The following is a 13,357-nucleotide window of genomic DNA, read 5'->3' on the forward strand; positions in this document are numbered from 1 at the left end:
TCCATTCATAATGGAAACCAGTCCAACTTCAGGATCGGTTAGGTCATGGATGGATGGATGCAAAGATGGCTAGAAGGATGGGTGGACGAATGGATGGATGGATGGATGGATGGAAGGATGGGGTGGACAAATGGATGGATGGATGGATGGATGGATGAATTGATCAATCAATCGATGGATCAATGGGCCAATAGATTGATTGATTGGTGAATGGATGGATTGATAGATGGATGGATGGATGGATGGATGGATGGATGGATGGATGGATGCATGGATGGATGGATGGGTGAGTGAATGGGTGGATCGGTGCATGGATTGAAGGATGGATGGATGGATGGATGGATGGATGGATGGATGGATGGGTGAGTGGGTGGATGGATGGATGGATGGATCACAGGATGGATGGATGGATCAGTGGGTGGGGTGGATGGATAGGTAGATGGGTGGATGGATAGATGGATGGATAGATGGATGGATGGATGATGGATTGAAGGATTAATGGATCTATGGGTGAGTGGATAGATGGATAGATTGATGAATCGATTGATGGATGAATCAATGAATGGGTGATGGGTGGGGGTGGGGGTGGAAGAATGGGTGAACATGTTGATTAATTCACTATAAAAGGTGAAGACTATTCAGGAGAATCATTCCTTTCATTAAAAATGACATATACTGTAAATTCTCCTTTACTCCTATAAAGAGTATAATAAGCACATGATTTTTTAAAAAATGGAGTAAGTGGTTTAAAGCAAAATCAGTCAATGACGTTCTTATTGTGTGTTACTTTTCTGCTTTGTTTTTATACATGGGGGAGGGGGAAAACCTAACCACAATTGTAAAAAATCTTCCATATGAAAATGATCGATCGTTTATTAACAAACTTTTTTGAAATGAAATTTCTGAACATGCTGTCAGCTCCACTCATGGATTTTGGGTCAGAGAGCGGCACTCCTGGCTTAAAGTCTGTAGATCCCCAGCTACTAATTAACAAAGTACTTACCGGTAATCTTTATTTTTCTGGAGATTTGCATTTACTACTCTCCCACGGACAATTCTACCTTCCATCTTTCCCTTCCAGTATTTATTTCAACCTATAACCATCATTGTGCCATTACTCAGATTCCCATAAACTTGGCTTTTAAATGGGATGTGGGGCTGCTTCCTTTTTATTTAATACAGTCAACCTTCTCCCCAAGCAAAAAAAAGGAAGGAAAAAGCAACTAATTGCCCTGAATGTAGTTTTCAGGGCAGTTGGTTCTTCATTGCATTGTTGTCTGTGATCTTGAACAGGTAAGGACTGTACTCTGTTGAGGAAAAAGGTAGTAGAAGTTGCAGAAGTCCTTGACTTATGACCACAACTCAGCCCAAAATCTCTGTTGTTGAGCGAGTCATTTGTTAGGTGAGTTTTGCCCCATTTTACAACCTTTCTTGCCTCGGTTGTTAAAGTGAATCGCTGCAGTTGATAAGTTAGTAGCCCAGTTGTTGAGTGAACCTGGATGTCTTGATTGACGTTGTTTGTCAGGAAGGGGATGACGTGGCCTGGGGACACAGCAACGGTCGTAAAATAGGAACCTGTTGCCAAACGTCTGAATTTTGATCACATGCTCCTGGGGAGGCTGCAATGGTCGTAAGTGTGAAATGTGGTCGTAAGTGTGAAATGTGGTCGTAAGTCACTTTTCTCAGTGCCGTTGTAACTTGGAACAGTCACTAGATGAACTTTTGTAAGTTGAGGACAACCTCTAGATACAGATGAAAACCCCATCATGGATATCATAAAAGTATGAACCCTCCCAGCACCAAAATCCCCACCAACTGCAGCCTGTTTTTGGAGAAAGTACTTTTAAATAAGTGTTGTGGCTTCCTGTGATCTCCAAGTCAACCCTGTTCCAGCTGGCATAAAGACTGTTAGGTCAACTCATGGACCGAGAGAACTTGTAGGAAATATCATCATCATCATCATTTCTCTTAGGCTGGTCATTTCTTCTCCAGGATTAATGGGGAGATTAATTGTGCCAGGAGCTTTAAGGGCTGCCAATTTCTCACACATTTACCTAGTTAAATTTATTCCAGATTTACACAGTTCCCTTTGAGGAGGAAAAAAACAAACAAACAAGCATGCACCATGTCAACAAACCTTGAAGAACAGCAAAAATTAAGGTTCAATCTTCTTTGCAGCAATCCTTGGCACGGTCATAAATTTAAAAATCCTACTGCTCAGCTAAGAAAAAAGGAAGGAGGTGAAAGGCAACTGAGGAAGAAAGAATGTCGAGAGAAAAGAAGGACCAGGGTAGACATGATAGCAGTCTTCCAGGATTTGAGGGGCTGCCGCAAAGAAGAGGGAGTCAAGCTATTCCCCAAAGCACCCGAACGCAAGACAAGAAGCAAAGGATGGAAATTAATCAAGGAGAGAAGCAACCTGGAACTTAAGGAGAAACTTCCTGACAGTTAGAACAATTAATCGGTAGAATGAGTTGCCACCAGAAATTGTGGGTGCTCCATCATTGAAGGTTTTCCAGAAGTGATTAGATAGCCACTTGTCTGGAATGGTATAGGGTCTCCGGCTTGAGTAGGGGATTGGACTAGATGACCTCCAAAGTCCCTTCCAACTGTGTTATTCTGTTCCATTCTTCTCATGCCTCTTTAAAGAGGGACTTGGCAGGTGGAGTGGTGCAGTGCCTAGGGGTGGAGCTCTCGCCTCACACTCAGGAGGCTGTGAATTCGGTCCTAGGTAGAGGCAAATATTTCTCTCTCTGGGCACCGTGAGAATATATTATCTGCGGAACAAAACTCCACTCTGCTGACAGGAAGGGCATCCGGTCATTAAACACTCTGCTAGCTCCGTTCAGTTGCAAGGGATTATGGGGTTGTTATAAGATGATGATGATGATGATGATGATGAAAGAGGGGCTTGGCAGACCCCAACTAGCTCTAAAATACTCCAGAAGTTCTAAAAGGCTACTGGTCATTTGCTCCTAAGTGCAACTCCTCCGCAACGCTCACAAGAGTATGTCGCTGGAGCGTATGGATTTAGATAGCTCATTGGCTGTGGGAGACGAAGCAGGATCTCGCCATAGTATATTTTCAGGTCTTTCAGAAATTAGAAGTCAAATGGAGTCTCTTTTGCTGTGCCTACCTACGCATTCCAGCAGAACTCTGAATTTCTACTCTGGTTCTTCCGTACAAAGGTTCAAACTTTGATGGCATCAGGAGAGTCCGTCCTTCTCCGTTCCTTTCCTTCATCCTCTTCCAATATAGTGTTATTATTAATACTATTAATAATAGGGTTCTCCACTTGTCTGGTTCCTACCTCCAAGTTGCCATCAACAGAAGTGCTGGTTTCTTCCTTCTGATGTGAGGTTAATTGGAATTTTAGAAATAAAACACAGCATCACAACGACAACTTCTTTACCTCCCTCTGCAAGACCTGGGTGTCCCTTCAGAATTATTCAATGCTAAATTCCTGCTTCTCCCTCCCTCCCTCCCTCCCTCCCTCTCCCCCTCCCTCTCTTGAAGCTGACAAGAGCAATGATAGGAAAAGGTATTTGATTTGTTGCCATGGAAACCCATCGCTGAAGAGGTGGACTAAACGCGCGATAACTTTCTCTCTTCAGACGGGTTTTTTTCTCCCTCTTTTTCTCCCCCCCCCCCCGCTCTTTTCTGACATTAAAAATAATAATAATAGCAATGCAATCAGGGTCAGTTTTAATAACTGTCTGGATTTCCACGGTTATGTATTTTCATGGTAGATTTAGAATTTTCCTAAGAGAAAAAAAGGTTTTTTTAAAAAAAAACTTTTTTAAAAACATATCTGTTGTTTGCTTTCATAACTGAATGAAAGTGTGCATTTTGGAGCACCAGAAATGACTGCTGTGTCATATTAATAGACAGTGGCCCCTTTCATTGTTGTGTCATGGCTTTGTTAAAGTTGCTTACAACTCTTTGCATCCTCTTGACAGATGCTAACATTTTGCCAATCTTTGTTCTTTGGGAGGCTTACAGAGACAGGGGGAATCTGTTTGACTTGCCAACAAATGGTGTTGACAGTTTTTCCGAATGCCAGCCTGGCTTAATTGCTTCTATACTTTGCTAGGGTGCCTGCGTGCAATGGCTGGTTACCCAAACTTAGGACTGGCATTCCAGGCTTATGACGGTAGGTGGAAATGACCATAGGAGACAGAAGAAAAATCTGTAGACTTGACAAACAGACATGCTTTGGAGCACAGCTTGACCCCCCTCTTCTTTGTGGCAACCCCTCAAATTTTGGAATTAGCATCACTTTAATTGAGCCCCACTATCTCCCCATCTTCCTAGGAATCCTAGGAATCATGCTTTGATTTGAAGATGCACCATTTTTGGTGAAATGTTTCCATTCTCTCTTTTGCAATAAGCTTTCCTGGAAAACCAGGATCACTATTCAATCCAATCCAATTGGTAGCATAGCCATGCTCTACACTTCAAGAATCTGGAAGGAAAAGACTTAATCATCAATTTTATTGTCGACCTGTTCTCAGAATAGCCACCGCAACAACACTCAAAGCAGAAAGAGTTTCCCTCCGGTTAACTAAATTTGAAATTTTAATTGACTTTCTATAGGCCTTTTTTAAAAGGTCATCTCGTTTAAAGCATTTCTTCCATGTGATTGATGGATTTTGTACTTCAAAAAACATCATCCTTCCTTTTGCAAAACCTCCCAGGATTTTCCCAGAAGCAACGCCGGTTCAAAGAACAGGAGAGTCCTTCTCGTGTTTTCAATTCCTTTGCGCTCCAGGTTGCCTTTTAATTGTTCTTCATTTTGCAAATCGTCTTCCGAAAAGAGCCAGAGGGCTGCACTGGGAAGGTTGGAAATTGTCAGAGTCCTCTAAGATAATGGATTCCCCCTCTACCTTTTTCCTGCTTTTGAAAGAGAGATCATTGTGAATTGGAGGAGAGAAGCAGGAAGCTGAGAAGAGAAGGGGATCTTGGAGAGATCAATAGAAAACTGGAGAGGCAGGATTATGTTTTCAGAGCTGGGAGGGTTGACTGTGCGTTGATTTTTGAAAACCTTCAAATGCAGAACACTAATAGGAACATGTGGCTGGGAAAAGAAGGCCTTCCAATTGTCACTCAGCCTGCTGTAAGCTCTATATACTCACGCAGCGCTGAAGGTTTAGTTAATTGTGCTGACCAGCTCTTGAGCTGCTTTGGGAATTAAGCAGTGTGTGATCCCCGCCACAATTAAAGATACATTGGCTGGAGACTCATGGCCAACTTTTCACAACAGGAGTCCAAATTCCGTCCTTTTTCTAGACAAGAAAGATTAGCACGTTTCATATTGTGAACCAAAGATTTGTTTTCCTCTAAAATCTCACTTAAAGCTGTTGTGGGCAATCTACAGCAGGCGTTCTCGATCCTGTCAACTTTAATATGGGTGGATTTCAACGCTCAGATTATCCAGAACTTAGACTGTCAACATTGCTGCCTTTTGGACACCTGAATTTGGATGGTTTAGTTCAGGGCTCAGCAACTGCAGCTCCGGAGCCTCATGTGGCTCTTTCATCCCTCCGCTGTGGCTCCCTGTCGCCAGTCGGCACCACAGTTTTGAGAATTTTGTTCTGAAATGGAGGCCTGGATATACATACACACACACACTGCTTTATTCCATCCTTAGTTTGGTGTCTTCTGAACTGAGATTCAGTACATTTGCAACAGAATGAACAAATGAGCATTTTTAAAACTGTCAAACAGGAAACACTGGTTTAAAAGAATGATTAAAAAAACATCCTTAGATTTCTCTCAATATCTTTATCTATTTCTCTATCTCTATCTATGTCTATATCTCTCTATCTCTTTGTCTATCCCTACCTATCTTTATTTATCTATCTACATCTCTCTCTCTATCATTTGTATCTATCTATCTATCTATCTATCTATCTATCTATCTATCATCTATCTATCTCTATTTTCCCTCCCATTCTCCCTCTCTCATCTATCCATCCATTTTTAAACCACCTTCAGATTTGTTTTCAAAAGAAACACCAAAAAGAAAATCTAACAGCAGCAGAAAACCCAAATGCCGTCCACTTTGCTTTCTGGGTTAAAACCAAAGTTGAGATCTCTGTTGAAAAGTTCTGTGTCCCATTGGGGGGAAAAAGAGAAGCAGGAAAAGATATTTCCTATGTCCGAGATGCACACATGCAAAGGTGGGGTTTTTTTGGGGGGGGGTTGTTTGTTTTAATGGCAAAGTTGCTTGTCCCATTTTTCTCCCATTTCAGAAATGGCAGTTGATTTTTCTCTTCCTCGGTTGCCATCTGCTTATGCTGCTAACAGTCTTCCTGAATAAGGAGCCATCTGCTGATTCTATCCAAAGAAGCTTTTTATAGAGCAGCGAAGTGGCGAAGCTTTTTTTAAAAATGATTTAGAATAAGTTGGATATGAACGCGGGGATGAGTTTCTATTTTGTTTCTACTCAATGTACCTAAGGCAGCCTGGGTAGACATCAACAAATTTCCCTATAACAACCTTCTTGAGGGAATGCGGTGGCTCAGTTTTTTGTTTCTACTCAAAGTACCTAAGACGCTGAGCTTGTCAATCAGAAAGGTCAGCAGTTCAGCAGGTTCGAATCCCTAGCGCCATGTAACGGAGTGAGCTCGGGTTCCTTGTCCCAGCCTCTGCCAACCTAGCAGTTCGAAAGCAGGTAAAAAACGCAAGTAGAAAAATAGGAACCACCTTTGGTGGGAAGGGAACAGCGTTCCGTGCGCCTTTGGTGTTGAGTCATGCCGGCCACATGACCACGGAGACGTCTTCGGACAGCGCTGGCTCTTTGGCTTTGAAATGGAGATGAGCACCGCCCCCTAGAGTCGGGAACGACTAGCACAGATGTTTTTATCTTTACCTTTGAACCTTCTTGGGGTTATCACAAAATGGAGTCTGCCTTCTAATGAGGTTCAACACGTAAAAGACAATGGCTACTCTTTTGAAGACAACGATGTCCATATTTTGGACAGAGAGGACCACTCCTATGAAAGAGAGGTCAAAGAGGCCATCTATGTCAAAATTGAACAGCTCTCTTGCAACAGAGGGGGAGGGATACAACATCATCTATCTCCAGTCTACAGCACAGATCTCAGGTGACCCTGAGGACACAGAAAAACCTCCAAGTGGCCTCAACGACCCCGCTAAAAGAATGCAAATGTCCAGCTGTCTGCAGGGAGCATAAACCCTTCCATTCCCCTCCATCCAGCCAGAGCTGAAGAAGCTTATGGGATGAGAAAGAGAAATGTCTTCAAAGAAAAAACAGAAAGTCCAGTTGCCTCTTGAAAAAGCACCTTTAGGAATTGGTGGTGTCTAGCGTAATGAAAAGAAGAGCCAGGGTTGACATGATGGAAGTCTTCCAATATCTAAGGGGCTGCCCCAAAGAAGAGGGAGTCAAGCTGTTCTCCAAAGCACCTGAAGGCAAGGCAAGAAATGATGGGTGGAAACTAATTAAGGAGAGAAGCAACCTAGAACTAAGGAGAAATTTCCTGACAGTTAGAACAATTATTTAGTGGAACAACTGGCCTCCAGAAGTTGTGAATGCTCCAACACTGTGAGTTTTTAAAGAAGAGATTGGGCAACTATTTGTCTATATTGGTATAAGGTTTCCTGCCTGAGAAGGGGGTTGGACTAGAAGACCTCCAAAGTCTCTTCCAACTCTATTATTCTGACCCTAGAAAGAGTGCAGAGAAGAGCAAGGAAGATGGTCCAGAGGCTAAATTCTCCACAGTCACAGTAGACACCTTTGTTGTGAGGCAAGTTGTGGATCTCTGCTCTTCTCTTCTCTATCCCGCACAAGGCAAGCTGTCACGTCAAAACGTTTAGCAGAAACACGATGGGAATTGCGAAGCGTTAATGTTTCCCAGACTGCCGTCTGCCACATTAACAAAATCTTTCCTCTTTCCAACAGACAATCCTGCCAATCACGGTGACAGTTTGAAGAACACCATTCATTGTTCATTAATTATTAGCTGTCAGCCCAAAGCTTCTGTTGAACTACCTGCGTTCAAGTGTTCACCTGTGATTTAAACTTTTTTTCTCTTTTTTAAAAAAAGGATACGGAATACCTTCAATTACCGGAGGTTGTGGAAATGCCTTCCGATATTTCTTTTCTTCAGCAACGGCTTCAGGTACAACATTCATAATTAACCGTTGCAAAGTTGCAAACGTGTCTTGGTGACTTTTTTTCCCTCCAAACAAAGGTTGGGAAAATCACTACTGCTGGTTCACTTATGGGCATGCTGTGTGCATGTGCTTGATGAGCGCTTTGCATGCACACATGTGCAGTGCAAAAAAATTTGCTCTGTGCATGAGCAGAAGCAAAAAACAGGATGGCGGCACCTATGGCGCTGCCCAGAGAACTGGTTTGGGGGCATGGCTGGCCTGGGTCACTGCCGGTTCCAACGACCCAGGCCGCCAAACCACTCTTGGTTCGGCTGAACCGATCCAAAGCGATAGGAATCCACCACTGAACCAACCAACCAAGAAGCTTCTTTGGCTTCTCTCAGAGCTGAAGAAGCTTCTTGCATAAGAAGTGAAATATCTTCAAAGAAAAAAACCAGAAAGTCCAGTCGCCTCTTGAAGAAAGCACCGTTGGGATGGCTGAGTCCATCTGCAAAGGATTCCTTCTAAGAGTTTAATCACTCCAAGTGCAGTTTTCTAGCCCGTTTCCTGCCTCCTCCTGGCCTTATTAGTTAGCTGGGAAGAGGTGGTGGAAAGAAAAATAAAATAAAGAGGGCAGGTTGGGGTGGGGGTATTTTTGCAAAATACAGTAAAGAGTTGACCAAATAAATGTTTTGAAGAAGAAAAAAATTAAGGAAGACCATAATGGCATCTATAGCCGAAGACCTGCAACGTGATTTTAATCATTTTGCGATCCCAACAGCGCCTCGGTTCAGCTCTTCGTTAACATAATTAAAGCGACTAAAAATAAGGGTGCCTTTCCAAGACGTTGTAATGAGATGCTTGGGAGGCTCCAAATATGCCGGAGGGGAATTGCTATTAAATATTTATTGTGTGTGCTGCCTGTCTGGCAGCGAGAGAGAGGAGAGGGCACACAGAAAACAACGGACGTGCCTCTTTCTCTGAGTGCAACCATATTTGTAATGGAATCGGAAGCAAAATTGTTAAGAATAGAAGCAGTCACTGGAGGGGAGGCTGGACATCTTTTTATCAGGATTTTTCCCCCCGTTTGTTGTGGCCTGCCAGCAAAGCTGGCAGCAGAGTCGGACAGTGAGGAGGTTGGGGAGGAACAAGGGCCAGTCCTGGAGTCTGGGGAAGGCTCTGAGGAGGGCTCTGCATCAGAGGCAGAGAGGGGGCCAGGGCCGTCTGACAGTTACCAGCTGCCTTCGGAGCTAGACATCAGTGAGGCAGAGGAACAGCTGGAGCCTGTTCCCAGTGTGCGCATGTGCAGAGCTGCCAGAAGAAAAGAACAGCTCAGAAATCAGGGTAGACTTGGGAGTAAAGTCACAGGTGGACGGTAAATGGCCCCTCCCATAGGAAATAAAAGAGGGGGGGCTTTTGCAGGAAACAATTTGTGTGTTCACTTTTTTCAGAAGTGTGAAGATCTGTCTGTGAATCTCAGGGACTCTGTGCCCAGAGCCTTTCCTTGCACAGCACTGCATGGAAAATATTTACATGGCAGCTTTCCAAGATCGATAAGGTCTGTGATGGATAAGGTCTTTGGAAGACTGTTTGCCAGGCCTTTGATGAATGTGAATGAGAGGAATTCACATTCGTTTAATGAAAGGGGCTTTATTAGGAATCTGCCTTGTGGTTTTTGGGGAAGCCTGGGTTGGAACACTGTCAGAAGACTTTCCATTCCCAGAATTTTCTAAAATGTGTCATTGTGGTTTGGAGAAGTGGAGGGGTTTGTGTGTGAAATGGAAAGACAGGAAGAGTCAAGTTCCCCAAACTGCAGGTGAAAAACGAATGAGGGTTTAGCCATTTTTCACAGGGTGGTAAAGATACCAACATTTATTCTGCAGTTTTTAAATCACTCTCCTTCAATGTAATTTTTAATTTTATTTTTAAATTATTTTTACCTTGACTTAATTATTTTTATGAATAACTCAAAGTGGTGAATGTGTTTAACACCCTCTCCTATTTCCACCAGAACAACAACCCTGTAGAGCTAGCTTGGGCTGAGAGAGAGGGGCTCAACTGGTTTTTCATGGGGAACTAGAACTCCCAGTCTCCTGGTGATTGGCCTAAAGGCACGCAGCCAGCTTTCATGCTGGCTATTTCTATTTTCAGAGAAAGATAGATAGATAATAGATAAACAGATAGATGAATGATAGACAGACAGACAGACGGATAGGATCGGATCGGATAGGATAGGATAGGCAGATGGATGGATGGAAGTTTTTTTAACTTTTACCGCTTGTATCTATTATGGAGAATTCTGGGAGTTGAAGTCCACACATCTTACAATTGCCAAGGTTGAGAAACAGAAGTTTAGATAATAATGGATTCAACACTTATGAAGACCCACTGGAATCATATTGGCAAAAAAAATAACAAGAATTCCAATGCTGGAACTTTAAAATATGAATAGAGGGATACTCGCTACAATTCCTGGATCCGAGACAAGGAATGTTACTAATCAGCATGAAGCCAGGATTTGAGAGAAAGGGGAAGTTCCATTAGTTAGCAAATGAAGCACCTGTTTTTATTAAGCCACTTGAAAAGGACATATGGATCAGAATATACAGAAGAATGAAATATATTAGAAAGCTGGAAATGAAACACACTGTTTTTCCCCCTTCACTACTGGGAGAGATGGAGAAATTAGAGAGATGAATTTTCGAACTGGGTTGAGATGACATATTGAGATGTGTTATTTTGCATAAATATTGGACAAGCAAATGAGTTAGTTTATATGATTGATCTTTCCATAATGGTTATTCTCCTTGCTCATGCTGAAACGATTTCACAATGCTGACTTTTTCTCTCGCTAATAAAGCAGGCAATAATAAATAAACACACGTTGGTTGGATCCAGATTTAATCCTAGATGAAGCGTCGCTACATACATTGAAATGAATTCCAATTAATCCTATTGATTTTTAGGGAAGCTGCCCCCGCGACCATCTCTCGGATCCCGTCAGCCCAAGCCCTCCTTTCCACTGGTTGGGAAGCAATCCAATATCTCTTTCATTATTTAGCTTTCCACTTGGATGGATGGGAATGCAATTCCTTTTGCCATTTTTAAAGAAGGGAAACATGCAAAATGCAAACGAGGGAGCCATAATCTGCCACCGAAAGGAAAGGGAGGATGAGTTTGGTAAAGAGCTATTGGGTGTTTATGCCATCAAATATTTATAGTGATGTCAGATGTAGGAAAATGATGGTACGGAAGGACCTCTCCTTTGCCGTCTTGCTGGCCAAGTTCCATTTGTCAGAAGGTCACAATCAATAATAAAAGCAGGCTAGAGAGACAACATAATGAGACCTGCAATCCACTACTCTGTTTTATACACGTCTCAATATCTTCCCTCAAACATCTCAGTCTCAAGTCTTTGGAGAGAGTTATGGAGGCTTCTGTGTCTCCATCCCATCTGAAGCTGATATAAAATCTGAGGAAATCTTTAAAAAGCTTATCAAGAGAGCCAGTTTGGTCTAGTGCTTAAAGCACCAGGCTAGAAACTGGGAGACGGTGAGTTCTAGCCTTATTAGGCATGAAGGTCAGCTGGATGAGTTTGGGATAATCACCAGGAGACGGTGAGTTCTAGTCCTGCCTTAGGCATGAAAGCTGTTGGATGGCTTTGGGCAATCACCAAGAGACGGGCCGTCAGTTATCAGCTGCCTTCGGAGTCAGACATCAGTGGGGCAGAAGAACAGCTGGAGCCTGTTCCCAGTGTGGGCATGTGCAGAGCTGCCAGACGAAGGGAACAGCTAAAGAACAGGGGTCGACTTGGGAGTAAGGCCACAGGTGGACCATGCGCAGGTCTGTCCATCTTGTCTTGTGATATTGAGCATGTATCTTTCCATGGTTCTTTGCGCCCCTCGTAACTTTTGTCTCGATGAGGTTATTGTCCATGTTTCACCAGACTAGGTTAGAGATCATCACCAACTATTTTAAGAAGATACTTGGTTGACACCTAGGACGCTGGCAGCAACCTGTATCAACCATTAGCACCAATGGTATTTGTGACGCATTTTTAAATGTTCACTTGACTGAGTTTCATGTTTAATGAATAAAAGAGATAATTCTGCACTTTGAAGAATTGGGATTAAAGCAATTTTTCTCTATAGTCCTAGTGACCTCTAGTGGATGAGATTAGATTTACACCCTGCTGCTTTTCAGATGCATATCACATTATTTCTCAACTTTTACAACTTCAAAATGTATGGACTTCAACTCCCAGAATTCCCCAGCCAGCATCTCTAGACCTTAATGCCCAGAATTCCCCAATCCATCCCAGCCAACTTCTGTTGCTAAGCAAGATGGTTATTAAGTAAATCACATCCATTTTTACCGTTTTTGTTTTGCCACAATTGTTATGCCAACCACTGCAGTTGTTAAGTGAATCACACAGTCACTAAGCAAGTCCCTCTTTTCCCATGGACTTTGCTTGTAGAAAGTCAACGGTAGTAGTCAGAAAGTCACAAACTGGGGAAGTCATGTGTCCCTGGGATACTGCAAAGCTGATAAATACATTCCAGTTGCCAAGATCCTGAATTTTGAAAACATTATCATAGGGATGCTACAACAGCTTTAAGGGCGAGGAGTAGTTGTAAGACCATTTTTTTTTCACATGTAATTTTCATTGCTTTATCCATGTATCAAATACAAAGAGAAACAAAACATGACAGATTTCTTTTAATGAGCATATACATATTCAAATGTATTATTTATTTTATATAAATAATACATATATAAAGTTTTTTATTTTTCAGTTTTAAAATCCATCTTTCCTTAAGCAGTGTGTCCTCTGGGCACAGATATTTCTATGCAACATTCTTCCATAAATTATAATACATTGTACAGTTAAACCTTATCAATCTCTTCATTTTCTTCTTTATATGTCTTCTAATATAAATACAATAATAACATTAAATATAGTTATTTTCAGTAATGCTGACAATTATAATTTTATTTTTATCTCGGTCTTCATACATTTTCTATTTTTCTACCTTCTTTTATTTCCAATTTCTTTTTTTGTTCTCTAACCATTGGTAAACACACCTCCCACATTGTATAATCATCAGATTGTTCTTTCTCCTTAATTGCCCAACTTAGTCTGTTCATTTCTGCATATTCTAATATTTTCCTAATCACCTTCTCTTCAGTAAGAATCTCTTCACTTTTCCAATATTGTGCAAATATTTTTGTTGGGGAT

The sequence above is a fragment of the Natrix helvetica genome (genome assembly GCF_964273705.1).
Source record: "Natrix helvetica genome assembly, chromosome: 11".
Lineage (NCBI taxonomy): Eukaryota > Metazoa > Chordata > Lepidosauria > Squamata > Natricidae > Natrix > Natrix helvetica.